The sequence below is a fragment of the Pleurodeles waltl genome, chromosome 3_1, assembly GCF_031143425.1.
Source record: "Pleurodeles waltl isolate 20211129_DDA chromosome 3_1, aPleWal1.hap1.20221129, whole genome shotgun sequence".
In the NCBI taxonomy this organism is placed as follows: domain Eukaryota; kingdom Metazoa; phylum Chordata; class Amphibia; order Caudata; family Salamandridae; genus Pleurodeles; species Pleurodeles waltl.
In genome coordinates, this window is record NC_090440.1 from 610,057,295 (window position 1) to 610,073,467 (window position 16,173).

A 16,173-nucleotide genomic window follows, 5' to 3' on the forward strand; every position below is an offset into this window, starting at 1 on the left:
TCCTTGACCTACCTGAAGCATTAGGCATACAGGGCTGTGGCGGAACTCTGGAATTCAATGGAGAACAAAGGATGTCAATCTTGGGCTTCTTTGTTTATTAAACAAACATCTTTCTGTAGAGAGGAAAAGACAAGCTTTCTAGTGAGCCGTCCCAAAATGGTGGTCAAGCCACAGAATGTTATCAGCAGTTCCCAATCTAAGATCATTTAGAGCCTTTTTCATGTGATGTCTGTTCCTGTTTGAATCATATATGAGAGGCAATCTCAAAAGGACGATTAGGTTCAACACACTCATTCTCTTTTTTCATCACGTTCTTTGCCCCCTTGAAAATATTTTTACCTCTGAGTTTTAATTCCAGCAGTTGGATCTTCTTATGGATTCAATGCTTGGAATTCTTGTTTGGCTCTTTTCTCTTTCCTGATATCACAGGGAGTTTGGTACCTTGCTAATTACCGCTCCCCCACTTCGCGGGTTTTTCCTCTTAACTGTGGCCCTCTTAATGATACACTTGACAACTTTCAGGTATACTATTCTATGCTGGGTGGCACTGTGGCTACTGAGAGAGGTCGCTCTTTCCTCAGGCTGCCAAATAATGAGCCAAACAGACCTTCTCAGCATCAGGTCCTTGATAGATTGCAACACCAATTACACAATGGGTTTAGCTATGGATCCTTATCAGGATCTAGCGCAAGAGTTACAACAGCTGGGCCATGATAAATCCGCAGTAATGCAGACCACACTGTCACTGACTACTGACATTCCAGTGGTCCCTTCAAGTGCCCTCTTGTTTCTAGGGAACTAGTTAAAATAATTTTTGTATTCCCTTATGGCACATTTATTTTTTCACTTTGCAAGTTTAGTCAAGACCAAGTCAAAGCCTTACTGCATCAGCTCTGAAGTGGGTAACTCCTTTAATACCAAATTCGGATTCTTGCAGTCTTATTAGTTAATAAGTGGTCTGAATGTCCTGACTAGGAGTACTCAGCTGAGGAAGCACTGTGCCATACGCAAAGTTATCGAATGGGTGTATTAACTTGTGTGACTCATTTTCATCAATAAGCAGCTGTGAAACTCTTTCAATGTGGTCTGAAAGTAGAAGTAAAGGACAGACTGATTTTTGCAACATCTATTATACATTTTCTGAACCTATGATTCATTTAGTGTTGTTGTTTGAGCACAGATTACAGGAGAGAAAAAAGGAAAGAATGAAGTCCAGAAGAATTTCTGCAGAGTGTATTTGTCTGGTGGATCAGGGGTTTTACAGAATCGGGTGTCTCAAGAAGAGGCTATGCAAGAAAGGTCTATCAGGTGTCCTTTGATATAAAGTGAAGAAGGGGCGTCACCCTAAGGCAGGGCTGCAGCTATACTGTGGTAAAGCTGGATATACAATTCAGGCCTGTGTTAAACTGTCTCAAAGGAATTCCTTCAGACCCTAATATCTCCTGCAAAAAAAGGAGCACCTAGGCTTTCTTGTATTTATCTTCTATGAATAATGCTGATAATCATTATTGCTATGAAAACAAAAGAAGGACATTGTCATTACCTCTGTATTGTTGGATAAAGTGGTGCATTGTGGAATGTTCATTAATTAAAACTGACTCACAAAAAAATAACATTCATAACAGAGTGAGGAGGACTCCTGAAGTGATTCAAATTATTGATGGTTTATCATTAATTTCAGGTCGGATAGGGCCACCTGACTGGTACCACTTTAATGATCTCAACTGCAAGTCTTATTTGAGGATTATACCAAAGAGTTTTCCTTTGACATTACTGACTCTCCTGATTACACCATAATTTTGGAATGTTTGGTTGAAGAGGCATTATCTACATGTCAATTGGTCTCAAACAATATATGAGTTAACACAGTTTTGTCAGTATCACGGTTATTTTGCAGGAATTCATTGGTCACTGAGTGATGAGATATGGACTTGACATCTAATTTAATAGTGGCTAACCTTTTTTCAAAACCACCACAGTACCATGTTTTTTCCCTAGTTTTTTGTTAAGCCTAAATTTTACTCACTTACTCCTCATAGGGACTATGATGGCAGCATACCAATGGCATCTAGCACTACTGTTTCTTTTGGTTGTATTTTCTCTTTTAACTGAAAAGAGAAGGATATACTAAAAGCTTATTTACGCACACATTTGCATAGCTGAACTGTACTATCTTCTTCACATTCTGGTGTGCCTTTACTTTCTGTATTGAAAACAAACTAACATCGCCAGCCCTGTATTTATTAGAGAGGCTTAAATCAGATTATAATCAATGAACGATATCCACTGACTCTTATAAAGGACACTTAAGAGTCCGTCCAAGGAGCACAAGTTTTACTCAACTTGAATTAGGAGGTATTCATTATTTGTTGATAAGAAATGAAAGAGATGAGTGGAAATGGCTTTACGCACACCTTTTGAGCATTTTAATTACCCTGTAATGCTATCTGGGTTGTGCACTGATCCTGCATTATTTAGCATTTGATGGCTTCAATAATCTCTTATTTCTTGAATCAATTTGAACTGCTTTAGTTGGATGACAGTCTACTGTTCACACAGACTCTTGATGAACAAGAAGAAAATGCAAACTTGGTGCTCGCAAGAATTTATCAAAAATCACTTGTCCTGAAAACCTGTGAAGTGCACATCTGAAAAGGAAGAAGTTTAGTATACCAAATTAGCAATAATTTTGCTGTGATGATTAATGATATGTACCTTGAAAAAGGAGAATATAAAGACAGGTTTTTGCTAGGATTTAGCTGAAGCAGCAGCATTTAATATGCTTAAACAGGTGCTTATTCAAGTAGCAATATTATGTCTTCCTGATATGTCAAAGATGTTTACTGGGGAAATAGACCTCTCTGAAAAATTAGCTGCCAATTATGGTGCAAGAAGAAGGTAGATACAAAATGTAACAACATCCTGTCTGATTTAGCTCTGTTTGTCTTAATCTGGGCTGAGCTATTCAATGCTTGAAAGGGAACCCTTAGCCGCGAAGGTGGCTTGTACTGAAAGGAGACATCTGTTGATGGGTCCTTTTTTAACCATTTGAAATTCAAAATGATCATCAGAATTTACAGTGTTTACAAAATCTTTAGAGAAGAAATAGCTGTCAAGATAGTGGACATTATTTGCTCAGTTTGATCTTATAATTATTTATATTTCTGTTTCAAAGAATTTGCCAGCCTGTAAATCCTTCTTAACAAGTGTTTGGATAAGTTAGTTCTTCTTAGAAAAAAATCAAGAACAAAGGGACCCAAAGGAATTACAAGATCCTATTTTAAAGACCCCTGTAGTTTGACAAAGTGAAATCTATTTGAGTCAATAAGCTATTTGTGTTCAATGTTTTTGACTGAAATGTTTCACCTTCATGGTTTGCTTCATACTATCGTTTCAGATAGAGATACGCAATATACTTCCAGTTTTGGAGAGTTTTTTTTTAATAAAACACTGGAAGCCGGACAAGCTATTTTTCTGATTATTATCATCCCTAGATGGACAAAATGACCAAACAAATCAAAGTTTGGAGTTTTAGCAGAGGTGTTAATGTAATGCAAGTCAAGATAATTGAGCTTCCTATGTACAAATTGCAGAATGTTCCTATAAAAATGCAACTCACAGTCCTACCAAGATGTCATCTTTTTTGCATGCAAGTATTATTTAAGAGATTTTCCATCTTCTTGTTAAATTTATTTTTGGGTTGTGACAACCACAGATTATTTTAATCAGTAACAGAAGCATAGGTAGCACGTTTACTGAAAGCGTATGCCGTTTGGAAGTCAAAATAAAAGAAGATTCTATCTTTCATACAGCCCACCTGAAATCCCGATCCTAATCATAAGCTTCTATTAGAACCACAGTCTTTAAAGTACAAAGACAACGAGAATATGAGGTTCAAGAAATTTGTGATTCTTAGATGTTTCAAAGTAGACTTTAATTTCTGATACTCTGGAAAGATTATCATTTCTTGGGAAGATACTTCTTTTCATGCTCCCTTATTAGTCTGCAGATTCTTTCAACAGCACCCTGATATGCCTGAACCTCCAGAAGGGTGCCATACTATTACATCAGTGCTGAAAGCATGGGCAAGAACAAAGGATGTCAAACTTGGGCTTTTTCAATTACAAAATGAATTTCATATCTTCCTGACAAAGCTTATAACCACCACTTCCCAAAGGATTTCATCTGAGGTTTCCTATTTAACATGCATTAGAGCCTTTTTCCTGTGATATGAGTTCCGGTTTCAATCACATATGAAGGAGGAAATTACAAGATGCAAGATTTGCACCACATATGTTCCCTTATTTTCGTCATGCTGTTCAACCCCTTAATACTGTATATATCCCTAATCTTTGCTTCCTGCAGTTGGATCTTCTTCTCATTTCTATGCTTGGAATTCTTGCTTTGCTTTTTTATTCTTCTGAGGAAGTTTGATGCCTTGTCAATTACTCCAGTGTAAATCTTAATCTTTAATCAAGAGCTACAATATTTTCAAGGAGGTTTTTCACCTTTCTGGATTTCGCCTCCTTAATGCGGCCCTTTTAAGGAGACACTTTCACATACACTTTTCTGAGCAGGGTGGCACAGAAGCAAATGAAAGAAATCGCCCTTTCCTCAGGCAATCCTGAAGGGAACTCAATAGATCTTCTCGGAGTCCAATCCTTGATAAAAACATTGCTTGCTCGTATTAACAGTTCAAAAGATTTGTCAGAGTCAGTAACTGGTACACATGAAAACAACAAAAAGGAAAATAGCTGCTAGCATCTAATTCATCACAAGAATCACTGACAGAAGTGGGCTAAAACTAATGTAAGCAGGCCATGAAAAGTGTACCATATAGTTGCAAGTTCACATAAACATTCTACAGAGGAAAACCAAGGCTGAATAAAGGGCACTACAGTTGAAATGATGCGGACATAAAGGAATACACACACACACCTAAATAAGGATACCTTTACCTCAAAGCCCTCTTCAGATGATGCAGAGGCAGAATCTCTTTGACTGGTTTGGTGTTGCTGATGCCGCCTGGTCTGTGAACAAACCAAGAAAGTAATTTAACAGAAGTAGTGAAAGACTGAATATTCATTATTGCTTTTTGCTCTTGTTTTGAGGTGCAATAGCTTATTTTTTATTAAATTAAACAGAGTTGTATTTTAGTTATATAGATTTCTGAGCTAAGTGTGAAGTTCGGATGTCTAGTCATTGAGACACATCTTCAAACTCTGCATGCTGGGTCTGTTGATTCAGTTCATTGATGCACCTGCTGCACCATATCCTTCTGAGGTTGACAAAATAAGTACCACAGAGGTAGACAACAATAAAGGTCTCTTATCTGTGATTAGCGCTAAGTGTTTCCTTGAGGGTTGAATGTTAACTCTATAAATACCTTTGCTAGGTTTCATAATAAACATGTTGATTTTGGTACTCAGACCAGTGCTATTGTTACATACAGAGAAGGAGGACTGCAGAGATTTTGTTACTAATTAACATTTTTAACTTTTGCATCAGTGTGTATAACGTTTGCAAACCAAAAACATCCCTTTAACCCCTTGTTTGCCGGGGACGTAATGATTACGTCCACTGGCAAAGTGCTCCTGTGCCGAGGACGTAACCATTACGTCCTCGGCCTGGAGCTCAGAGGGAGCACTAGCGCTTCCTCCCTGGGCTTCCCTCCCACCCACCCAAGGCAGGGATGGAAGGGGAAGCCCTTCCCCTTCCACCCTTGCCCCACCCCACCCCCCTAATGACGTCAGCGCGCAATGGGTGCCGGTCGCACTGGAAGCCATTTGCTTCCAAATTGCGATCGGAGAAACAGGTACGTTTCTCCTCCGGTAGGTGGGCTGTTTGAAACAAAGAGGCATCGGGGGAAAGGAAAGGGCTTTCCTTTTCCCCGGTGTCTCTTTGAGCATTCCTGCTGCCCGATCGCATTGCGATCGGTAGCAGGAATGCCCACTAGACACCAGGGATCTTCTTTTTTTTTGTTGAACTTGCTTGTTTCTGTATCGGGGAGCAGCCCCTGGGGCAAGGGCCGCTCCCCTTTGGGGGCATGTGTGTTATGGCCATTTCTGCCCCCCTTGGGGGCAGAAGCCACTTAGGCACCAGGGATAGTGTGCGTGTGTGTGTGTTTAGTCGATGGGGGGCGGCCCCTTGGGAAAGGGTCGCTCCCCTTTGGGGGGCATGTGTTTTATGGCCATTTCTGCCCCCCTTGGGGGCATAGCTGGCTATTATTTTTAGGCAGAAACCACTGGCACACCAGGTTTATTTGTTTATTTATGTGGGGGGGGGCATAGAACTGTTGGCCCTTTCTGCCTATTTTATTTTAGGCCCATCTGCCCCCAAGGTGGGCAGAAGCCACTTAGGCACCAGGGATAGTGTGTGTGTGTGTTTAGTGGATGGGAGGGCGGCCCTTCGGGCAAGGGTCACTCCCCTTTGGGGGGCATGTGTTTTATGGCCATTTCTGCCCCCCTTGGGGACGGATCTGCAGAAACCACTGGAATGCCAGGAATGTTTTTTTATTTGTTTATTTATGTGGTGGGGTGCCCCCTTGAGCAACGGGCGCCCCCCCAAGGGAGGCACAGAACTGTTGGCCATTTCGGCCTATTTTTTTTTTAGGCCCATTTCCCCCAATGGGGGCAGAAGCCACTTAGGCACCAAGGTTATTGTGTGTGTGTGTGTTTGTGTTTGTTTGGGGGTGGCCCCTTGGGCAAGGGTCGCTCCCCATGGGGACACACTACTAAAGGTATTTTCTGCCCCCCTTGGGGCAGATAGGCCTATTTATTAGTAGGCCCATCTCCCCCTATGGGGGGCAGAATCCACTTAGGCACCAGATTCTAAATGCTTGATGGTGGGGTGTTTGTCAACTGGCAAAGTATTTGCATTTGTGATTAAAAAAAATCTCCTTTTTATTCTAGTTCAAAGCTTTTGCTTTCTTTGCTGTGGCTCCTTGCAGTTTGGTGGTGGTTTACCTGCGGTTTGCATAGTTCCATGTTTTAGGTAAGTAAAAACAGGCCTACCCACGCAAGTGAGGTACCATTTTTATTGGGAGACTTGGGGGAACACAGAATAGTAAAACAAGTGTTATTGCCCCTTGTCTTTCTCTACATTTTTTCCTTCCAAATGTAAGACAGTGTGTAAAAAAGACGTCTATTTAAAAAAAATGCCCTGTAATTCACATGCTAGTATGGGCACCCCGGAATTCAGAGATGTGGGAATAACCACTGCTTCTCAACACCTTATCTTGTACCCATTTTGGAAATACAAAGGTTTTCTTGATAGCTATTTTTCACTTTTTATATTTCAGTAAATTAATTGCTGTATACCCGGTATAGAATGAAAACCCAATGCAAGGTGCAGCTCATTTATGTGCTCTGTGTACCTAGGGTTCTTGATGAATCTACACTTCCTATATATCCCCGCCACCAGAAGGGTCCAGCAGATGTAACGGTAAAATTTACAGAGTAAAACGTGAAGAAAAATGTATGTCTTTTTCACCTCAATTTTAATATTCCTTTATTTCAGCTGTTATTTTCTGTAGGAAACACTTGTAGGATCTACACAAATTACCCTTTGCTCAATTCAGAATTTTATCTACTTTTGGGAAAAGTTTAGCTTTCTAGGAACCAGTAGTGGTTTCTCACCCATTTCTGTCATTAACTGGAAGGAGGCTGAAAGCACAAAAAATTGTAAAAATTGGGTATGTCCAAGTACAATGTCAAAATTGTGTTGAAAAATGGGGTTTTCTAATTCAAGTCTGCCTGTTCCTGAAAGCTGGGAAGATGGTGATTCTACCACCGCAAACCCTTTGTTGATGCCATTTTCAGGGGGAAAAACACAAGCCTTCTTCTGCAGCTCTTTTTTCCCATTTTCTTTTTTAAAAAACGAAATTTTGGCTGCATTTTGGTTAATTTCTTGGTCTCCTTCAGGGGAACCCACAAAGCCTGGGTACCTCTAGAATCCCTAGGATGTTGGAAAAAAGGACGCAAATTTGGCATGGGTAGCTTATGTGGAGAAAATGTTATGAGGGCCTAAGCGTGAACTGCCCCAAATAGCCCAAAAAAGGCTCAGCACAGGAGGGGAAAAGGCCTGGCAGCGATGGAGTTAAATGAACAGACTTTCCAAAGTAGTTCATTCTTTTAGCACCAAAAACAGGGATCCTTGCGTGCACCGTTGAACACTGCAGACACTGGCATAGGATCGTAATGGGTTTGAGACACAATATGAAAATTAAAAATAATGGAAGTCACAGTCTGCCACGACTGTTCAACCCATGATAAAGCGCTACATATGTTCTGCCCTCATTCCTTACTCAATAGATATAATGAAGAGTGTTGCTTTTGAACTCTAACAATGTTATTTGCTAACAGGTGTGTCTAAGTGCATTTGCCTTTTATATGCTTGACCACTCTGCAAACACGTTACATATACCAGCTTTTGTATAAACGTGGAAGAAATCATGTTTGTAAAACTCTGTTTGGTTACCTAGCACTAGTTTTGCATTCATATAAGGACAAAAGAAAACATTTTATCCACTGAGAACTCATGTTACCTAGGTATTCATTTACATTGAACCAGCTTCACAAAATCTTCTAAGGTGACATTTCACCAACAGATCAGGTAACTTACACCTTCTCGAAGATAACCTACCTGGCAATCACTTCAAGATAAATTACAAGACAGCACAGTCTGGTAGTGCAGCAGTCTCTGACAAATATGTGGAAATAGTAAAACAAAAGTTCCTTGATTCATTTCTGCACTAACTGTAGTTTGAGTTTCCTTTTCATTACAGTATTTGTGCATATACATTTCAAATGTAAAGCTATTTGCATTTTTAAAGTGACCAAACACTAGATTTTAAGAACGGCACAAAAAGTGGGAAATTGAGAAAAACCAGAGTGTAGGAAAAGGCCCTGTGTGTGGTGCCCTGTGCCAATGTAGAGGGCAGACAATGGGGAGGAGAAGACAAGGAAAAGAAAGGAGAGGGTCTCAGGCGTTGGAGACAGACAATGGGGAGGAGAGTGTGATGTATTTCTCCACCTTATAGCTCAGAACAACATATACAGATAATAACCAAATCTTTCCCGCTACACCACAATTAAACTTGCTATCTTTTTTTTGGGATTAACTTGTGTGTCCATCAGCCTTCAAATTACACTCTCTTTAGGTGCACTGCTCCTTATCACATTAAGTTCTCAAGTTCTAGGGAGCAGGCGTAATATGTGATCACTCACTACCATGACCACTTCGTAAGGCTCTCCTTCTCTTGAATGAGAGGGTCAAACCAGATGCCTTGCAGGTCCATGCAGGGAGGCACTCAAGTGTAGCTTGAACTGCCAATAAATAATACCTTACCCCGTCAGTTTAGTTAAGGTTGTTACAAGGACTGCCTTTTGTCTAATGACCATAGTACGTGACAATTTCATTTCTTGATGAATTTTCCAGAGGAAGGAAGAGCTATTGATCAGTTACAATGGTTGGAATCGTTACACAATATAGGATGCCAAATGTCTGAAATGGGGTCTTTGGTTGGCAGTCAGGTTACCCCCTGTCCAAGCAAGGACCCTCACTCTAGTCAGGGCAAAGGAGAAACACACCTGGTTAACCCCTACTCACCCCCTTGGTAGTTCGGCATGAGCAGGCAGACTTTAACTCAGAAGCAAAGTGTAAAGTATTTGTACCAATACACACAGTAATGCAGTACAAACACTGCAAAATGGACACCACTCCAGTTAAGAAAAAAAGGCAATATTTATCTACATCAAACAAGACTAAAACGACAAAAATCCAACGTACAGAAGTTAAAATATGAATGTTCAAATGCATAAGGGTCTTACTCCAAAGAAAACAATGGAAATTATGATTTCGCACAAAGTACCTGGTTAGCATAAAAATTAAAGCCGCACGGGCGAGCTTGTGTCGGAAAAGGCAGCGATGCGTTGATTCCTTCCTCGTAAGGGAGGCCGTTCGTCGTTTCTTCTCCGGTCAGGTCGGCGATGCATTGTTTTTCTGCCTCGCAAGAGAGCGATGCGTAGATTTCTGGACGGGGCACCTCGGATCCGCACAGTCGGGTTGTCTTTGACGCCCTGGGACAATGCGTGGAAAATCCTGTTGCACAGTGTTGTGTCGATCTCCCGGCGATTTTAGCCGCGAAGCCGGTGGAGCGTCATTTATCAGCCACATTGCAGATGGTGTGTTGAAAATTTCCCTGCACAGTGTTCTGTGCGTGAATTTTCAGCCCTTCTCTGCCAACTTCACCTTTTAAGGGCCCAGGGACTGGATAGCACACCACTTGCCAGTGCAGGAGTCGCAGGAGAGAGTCCAGATGTTGGCAGAGGAAGTTTTTGATGCCTCTGAGACTTCAAAACAGGAGGAAAGCTCAGTTCAAGCCCTTGGAGATTTTTCATAAGCAGGAATATACCACAAAGTCCAGTCTTTGTCCCCTTTCACAGGTAGAAGCAGCAACTGTAGGATTGCCCAACAAAGCACAGTCACAGGGAGGGGCCGCACTCCTCCTCAGCTTCTCAGATCTTCTCCTTGGCAGAGGTTCCTCTTGGTTCCAGAAGTGATCTTGAGGAAATCTAAAGTCTGGGGTTTTGGGTCCACTACTTATACCCCTTTCTGCCTTTGAAGTAAGCAAACTTCAAAGGAAAGTCTCTATTGTTCACAAGATCCTGCCTTGCCCAGGCCAGGCCCCAGACACACACCAGGGGGTTGGAGACTGCATTGCGAGAGGACAGGCCCATTCAGGTGTAAGTGACCACTCCTCCCTCCACTCTAGCACAGATGGCTCATCAGGATATGCAGGATGCACACCCAGCACCCTTTGTCTCACTGTCTAGAGGGGATTCACAAACAGCCCAACTATCAAACTGACCCAAACAGGGAATCCACAGACAGGCCGAGTCACAGAATGGTTTAAGCAAAAAAATGCCTACTTTCTAAAAGGGGCATTCTCAAACTAACAATTTAAAAAACAACTTCACTAACAGATGTATTTTTAAATTGGGAGTTCAGAGACACCAAACTCCGAATTTCTATCTGCCCTCAAAGGGAAACTACACTTTAATAATATTTAAATGCAGCCCCCATGTTCACCTATGGGAGAGTTAGGCCTTGCAACAGTGAAAAACGAATTTGGCAGTATTTCACTGTTAGGACATGTAGAACACACCAGTACATGTCCCAACATTAACATACACTGCACCCTGCCCATGGGGCTACCTAGGGCCTACCTTAGGGATGCCTTACATGTATGTAATGGGAATGTTTGGGCCTGACGTGTGGGTATACTTGCCAGGTCGAATTGGCAGTGCAAGACTGCACACACAGACACTGCAGTGGCAGGTCTAAGACAGGTTTTCAAGGCTACTCATGTGGGTGGCACAACCAGTGCTGCAGGCCCACTAGTAGCATTTGATTTACAGGCCCTGGCCACCTCTGGTGCACTTTACTAGGGACTTACTAGGAAATCAAATATAACAATCATGGATAAATCAATCAACTATACAATTTAGCACTGGTTAGCAGTAGTAAAGTGCCCAGAGTCCTAAAACCAACACAAACTGGTCAGAACAAATCAGAGGAAGGAAGAAAAAGGTTTAGGGATGACCCTGCAAAAAGGGTCATTTCCAACACCAAACATTCTGAATGTTTCTTTTGATAGGCTGTCTGTTTAAATAGTTAATTACGTTTTGTATGTTGACTCATATGATTACATACCTTGGCAGGAAAACTTAACACTTTAGGCCATAGGAAATCCCGTTTTTGATCCCTCAACAGATCTGGCATTGCTAATCAATTTGAAACCAGGCATGGGAAAAAACTGTAACTACGCCAAAGTAATTTGAGTAAGTAGGTTCATTTTATGTAACTCTTTTGATGCAAAACAACTGAAAATTATGTATTTACACCTGTTCACATAAATAAGAGTAATTTGGCAACAAAATCCTACAGCAGGAGCACAGGAACAACAAACCTACTGAGAGCCAACAAATGATATTTGCTGGCTGCTGTTGTTGCACTTAGAGCCAATTTCTTAGCTCAAAATGCATCCATGGGTCCATTTTGAATGTGAGGGTGCATTCTGTGCTAAATAAATAGCAGCAAATAGTGGGTTAACCCCCTTGGGTAGTTCTGTGTAATCTTGCATGATTTTGCATAATACCGCGAGTTACGTCCACCACTATTTGAAACCAAATTGGGGACCCAACCATCGCAGGCACCATGTACAGACCACAGGTTCGACTGGGTCCAACACTGATGAAAACTGTAATGTTGGCAAACATGAATTACAACACATCAAACTCAGTGTGGGCAAAGCCGATGCCATGGCAGGCTCAACTGTCACTTTTATCACATACAGAAGCTGGTCGCAAGCCATGAGTTGTTTGAAAAATCATATTCCTGACATCTTGAAAATAAATAAAATTAACATACTAAACAAACAGATTTAGGGGATTTCTATTAAACTATTAAAACCCAATAAATATTCTGAGTCGACTTCTAAACGATATGTCCCCTCCCAAGTTATTCGAAAACAATATATACATGTTAAAAAAGAGACTATGCCACCTAATGCCATTTTTGTTTCTGCAAAACTATATATGAGACATAAAATTCAAACTGACTGCCACCCTAACCATTTTAAAAACCCACAATCCACAAAAATCTAGGAAATTAATTTACACATTAGTGAAAAGGGAAGTCAAGGCTTACATGGGTATGAAACAAGGCTTCGGCACAAAATCTCAAAAGACATTGCTTTCAAAAATGAAGGTTAATATAGTACCCCCAATTTTAAACATCATTAACCTCAAACTTTGAATGTTGTTTCTTTAGAAATGCTGTGCTGTACCACATTTGACACCCCTGTCAACCTTCCCTTCCCGTTAATTTTAGGTTTTTCAGAGATCTTTTTATGACAAAACTTTAAGTATGCTTTCAAATAGTACATTATGGATCACAGCAAAGTAGCTGTAATTGTATTTATATAACGCTTACTATCCTTGATGTGGTGTTGAAGAATTTCAGCAAGTACCACGCTACTCCCGGACCCAAGGTGGATCGTAGAAGGAAATATAAATTGTTATTGGGAGTGATGGACATGTGAGCCTGCTAGTTCGATGACCAGGATAAATGATGGATAGAGGGAGGAAATGTTTAGAAAGAGTTATTTGGGAGTTCATAGAAGTAAAAGAGGGTTGGGATGAGTCAGAGAGTGTAGGTAGAGGATATTTTGAAAGAGGAATAGGATGAGTCAGAGTAGTGGTTTGGGGACGTTTGGGGAGATTAGTATTTTGTTTTGTCTCCAGTGGGACACACATGAAAGGCATACATCCATAGTGTTTTTGACATGATACACAATTCTGAAGTAATCAGAATATATAGATTGTAATGGATAAAGTACCATAAGTAATACATCCAACAGTTCAGCTTGTAAGTGGTGTGAGTCGAGGACTCCATACCAGGCTACAAATCTGTCCCAGTGCCTGGTATATGAACTTTGTAAAAGTACAGCTGGAATCAAGGATGACATCAACAACCTCAGGAGGCACATCAAATGCAGTCAACTGCCACCCCTCAATCTACGTGCATAGAGGTGTAGATTGCGCAGGTTCAGGTGCAGAAGTTCCAGGTGCCTCACTCCCTGGCCCAGAACAGAGCTACTGGGATGACTTGGGGCCTGGCCATTCCTGGTCTTCTTTGGAACTCGGAGCAGGAGATTGGTGGAAAGCCATACAGGAGTCCCATGCTCCACTCTAGCTTGAACGTGTCTCTCAGAAAGAATATTCTTGTGGACTGCAACACTCAGAAGTCTTGACACTGAGTATTCTTGATGGTGGAGAAAAGACCCAGCCATGACTCTACCCCACTGTTGGAAGATGTCCTGCATCACCTCAGGATGCAGCCGCCATTCATGATCCGCCATGGTGTCTAAATGTCCCACCAAAGTCTTAAAACTAAAGGAAATACGCCCATCCGGTGTGCGAGAGGACAGGATCATACGACAAAAATGACATCACTTAATCTCACTTGCTGCACAATGGCACCTATTCTACTTGGTTACACGAAGTTGAGATTCAAATGCATTTTGTTAAATATATATGATGGAATTAATAGACTGAAGAGGAATAGCAGAATTTGCTTGAGGGGCGATAAACTGTTTTGGTCTATTTTTGGGACTCTTCTATCACATTAAACACCATAAATAGCATAGAACAGCGACAGCCAGTCCTAATGTATCCATAGATGCCCTACCACTTTCTACAGCCACCACAATCACAGCAGGTAAGCCGAGTACAGGACATGAGCTTAGTAACCAGCTTTGCTTGCATACTACTATGTAAAGATGGATGTTACAGCAAGCTGTTGCTCTCTAGCCATGGAAGTCAGTGATTGTAGTTGTATTTGCACTTGCACTTAGGGTGCTGAATTATCTGTGTTTTCTGCACAGAAATAGCCACCACAGGTCCCTGTCTCCTCCCCTCACTGAATCACTGACACAGCTTATCAGGCTCAACCTCCCAACGGGAAGAGATGAAGAAGAGGAGGATTTGGGCAGGAAACAGTTGAAGTCAGCACAACTTGATATATTCTAGCCCCTAACAGCTCTTCTGTGTGCCATGGTAGTACTGGGCCTTCAATGGGCTGAAAGAGCTCCCCAGTTTTAGCTAAAACTCTCTAGAACCTATTTAGGGTTTTGCAAAGCTAAATGAATGCAATAAACTGGCAGTCCTCCAGCCTGCCAAACATGTGGCACTCCATTTATGCAAGAACTGCTGGGTAACCATCAGAAGACCCCTCAATGACTACACCATTGTTAATCCCTGACCCAGTAGTCCGTACACCACAGGACTGATGGGTTATAGTGTCTGTTGCCTTGCTCTTTTGAGGCCATGGAGACCATCACTCTTTTCCATAACCCATGTCTGTCATTTGATGCATAATGGACACGAGCATGGAGAAGGGCCCCCACGTGCAGACAGAAAACTGTGTGTAAAATTAGTTTATTACTTTGTTTACAGAAAGAAAAAATCATGATTTGGGAGTTTGTTTGTGGATTAAAAAGTCTGTCTGGAATACACTTTAGCTGCAAATACGTTTTATTAGCATTTAGATCGATAAAGCATACAGTAAAGATCAGAACCATAGATCGTTGCCTTTCCACCCAAAAACCTGTAGAGCCTCCCCTTCTCACTAAACGCCGTCTTTTCCCTCCCACCCATCTTGTCACTGTTGTAGTTCAATGCAGGATAACCAATTTTACTTAACATCTTAGGTGCAAGTTCCAGGGGTTAAAGGCACGCTTTTGTTTTCAGATATTTTAGAATAGTAGCCCTCTATCTTGAATTTATTTAAAATCTTAAGTACCCAAAGTCTCTTGGGGCAGTGTAACGTTTGCCAAAATAAAATCCAACAGGGGGTCACCTAGTTTTGTAAAATCTTTTTCCCTGCCTTGGGATGACTTTGATAGTTTCACCACCTCCAATAGCCACCAAGGAGCTCACTCTATTTGTTCTCTCTTGGGCCATCTGCTGGCCTCAGAGTGATACAATTGTTTGTTTTGCTCCTAACGGTAAACAAGAAAAAGGCTGCGTTTTCCTGTTATGGAGTGGGCAAATTTCTGTAGCTGGGCATCCTAAAAAATGACCTTTGGACACTTTGCCAGTTCCAAGCCTGTTATTTCTAGAATTGGAGAAAGCAGTGAGTTACAATAGGTTTGAAATCTGAGACAGGACCAGACAATGTGAATCAAAGTGCCATTTTATTTACGCCCAATCCAGCACCCTGTGCCTACCCCATGGTCCATCTGTGATAACATTGTTGCCGTACAGTGCCAGCTATAAAATATTTTTAGCATAGTTTCTCTTGTCCATGTATGGGTAGCAAAGATATCTGTACGAATTAGGATTTCATCCCACTGTCTCTCATTCAGCTTCATCTATTGAAAATGGGGCTTCTCACCCACCCATCTGCAATTAAGCATATCACAGATTCAAGAAGTGGTGTGCTGATTTTTCTTACAAGTGAACATATACCTCTTGAAGGGGGTCAAGTTTGTGATCGCTTGTTGCTTAATTCAGGGTCATTTAACCAGTGGCGCAGTTGCAGGTACCTGAAGCATTCTGAATTGGGAGAACAAATTAATCTTTCATTTGTTCAAAGTTTTTGACAAAA

The 16,173-nt window shown here is 41.3% G+C and overlaps 1 protein-coding gene across 1 annotated transcript in view; it reads right to left on the reverse strand.

Moving 5' to 3' along the window:
• LRRC56 (leucine rich repeat containing 56) overlaps nucleotides 1-16,173 on the reverse strand; it is a 623,145-nt gene that overhangs the window by 542,755 nt on the left and 64,217 nt on the right. The window contains exon 2 of the mRNA XM_069223062.1: nucleotides 4,959-5,030. The gene's annotated coding sequence lies outside the window, so the exon portion shown is untranslated. The remainder of the gene's footprint in view (nucleotides 1-4,958; nucleotides 5,031-16,173) is intronic.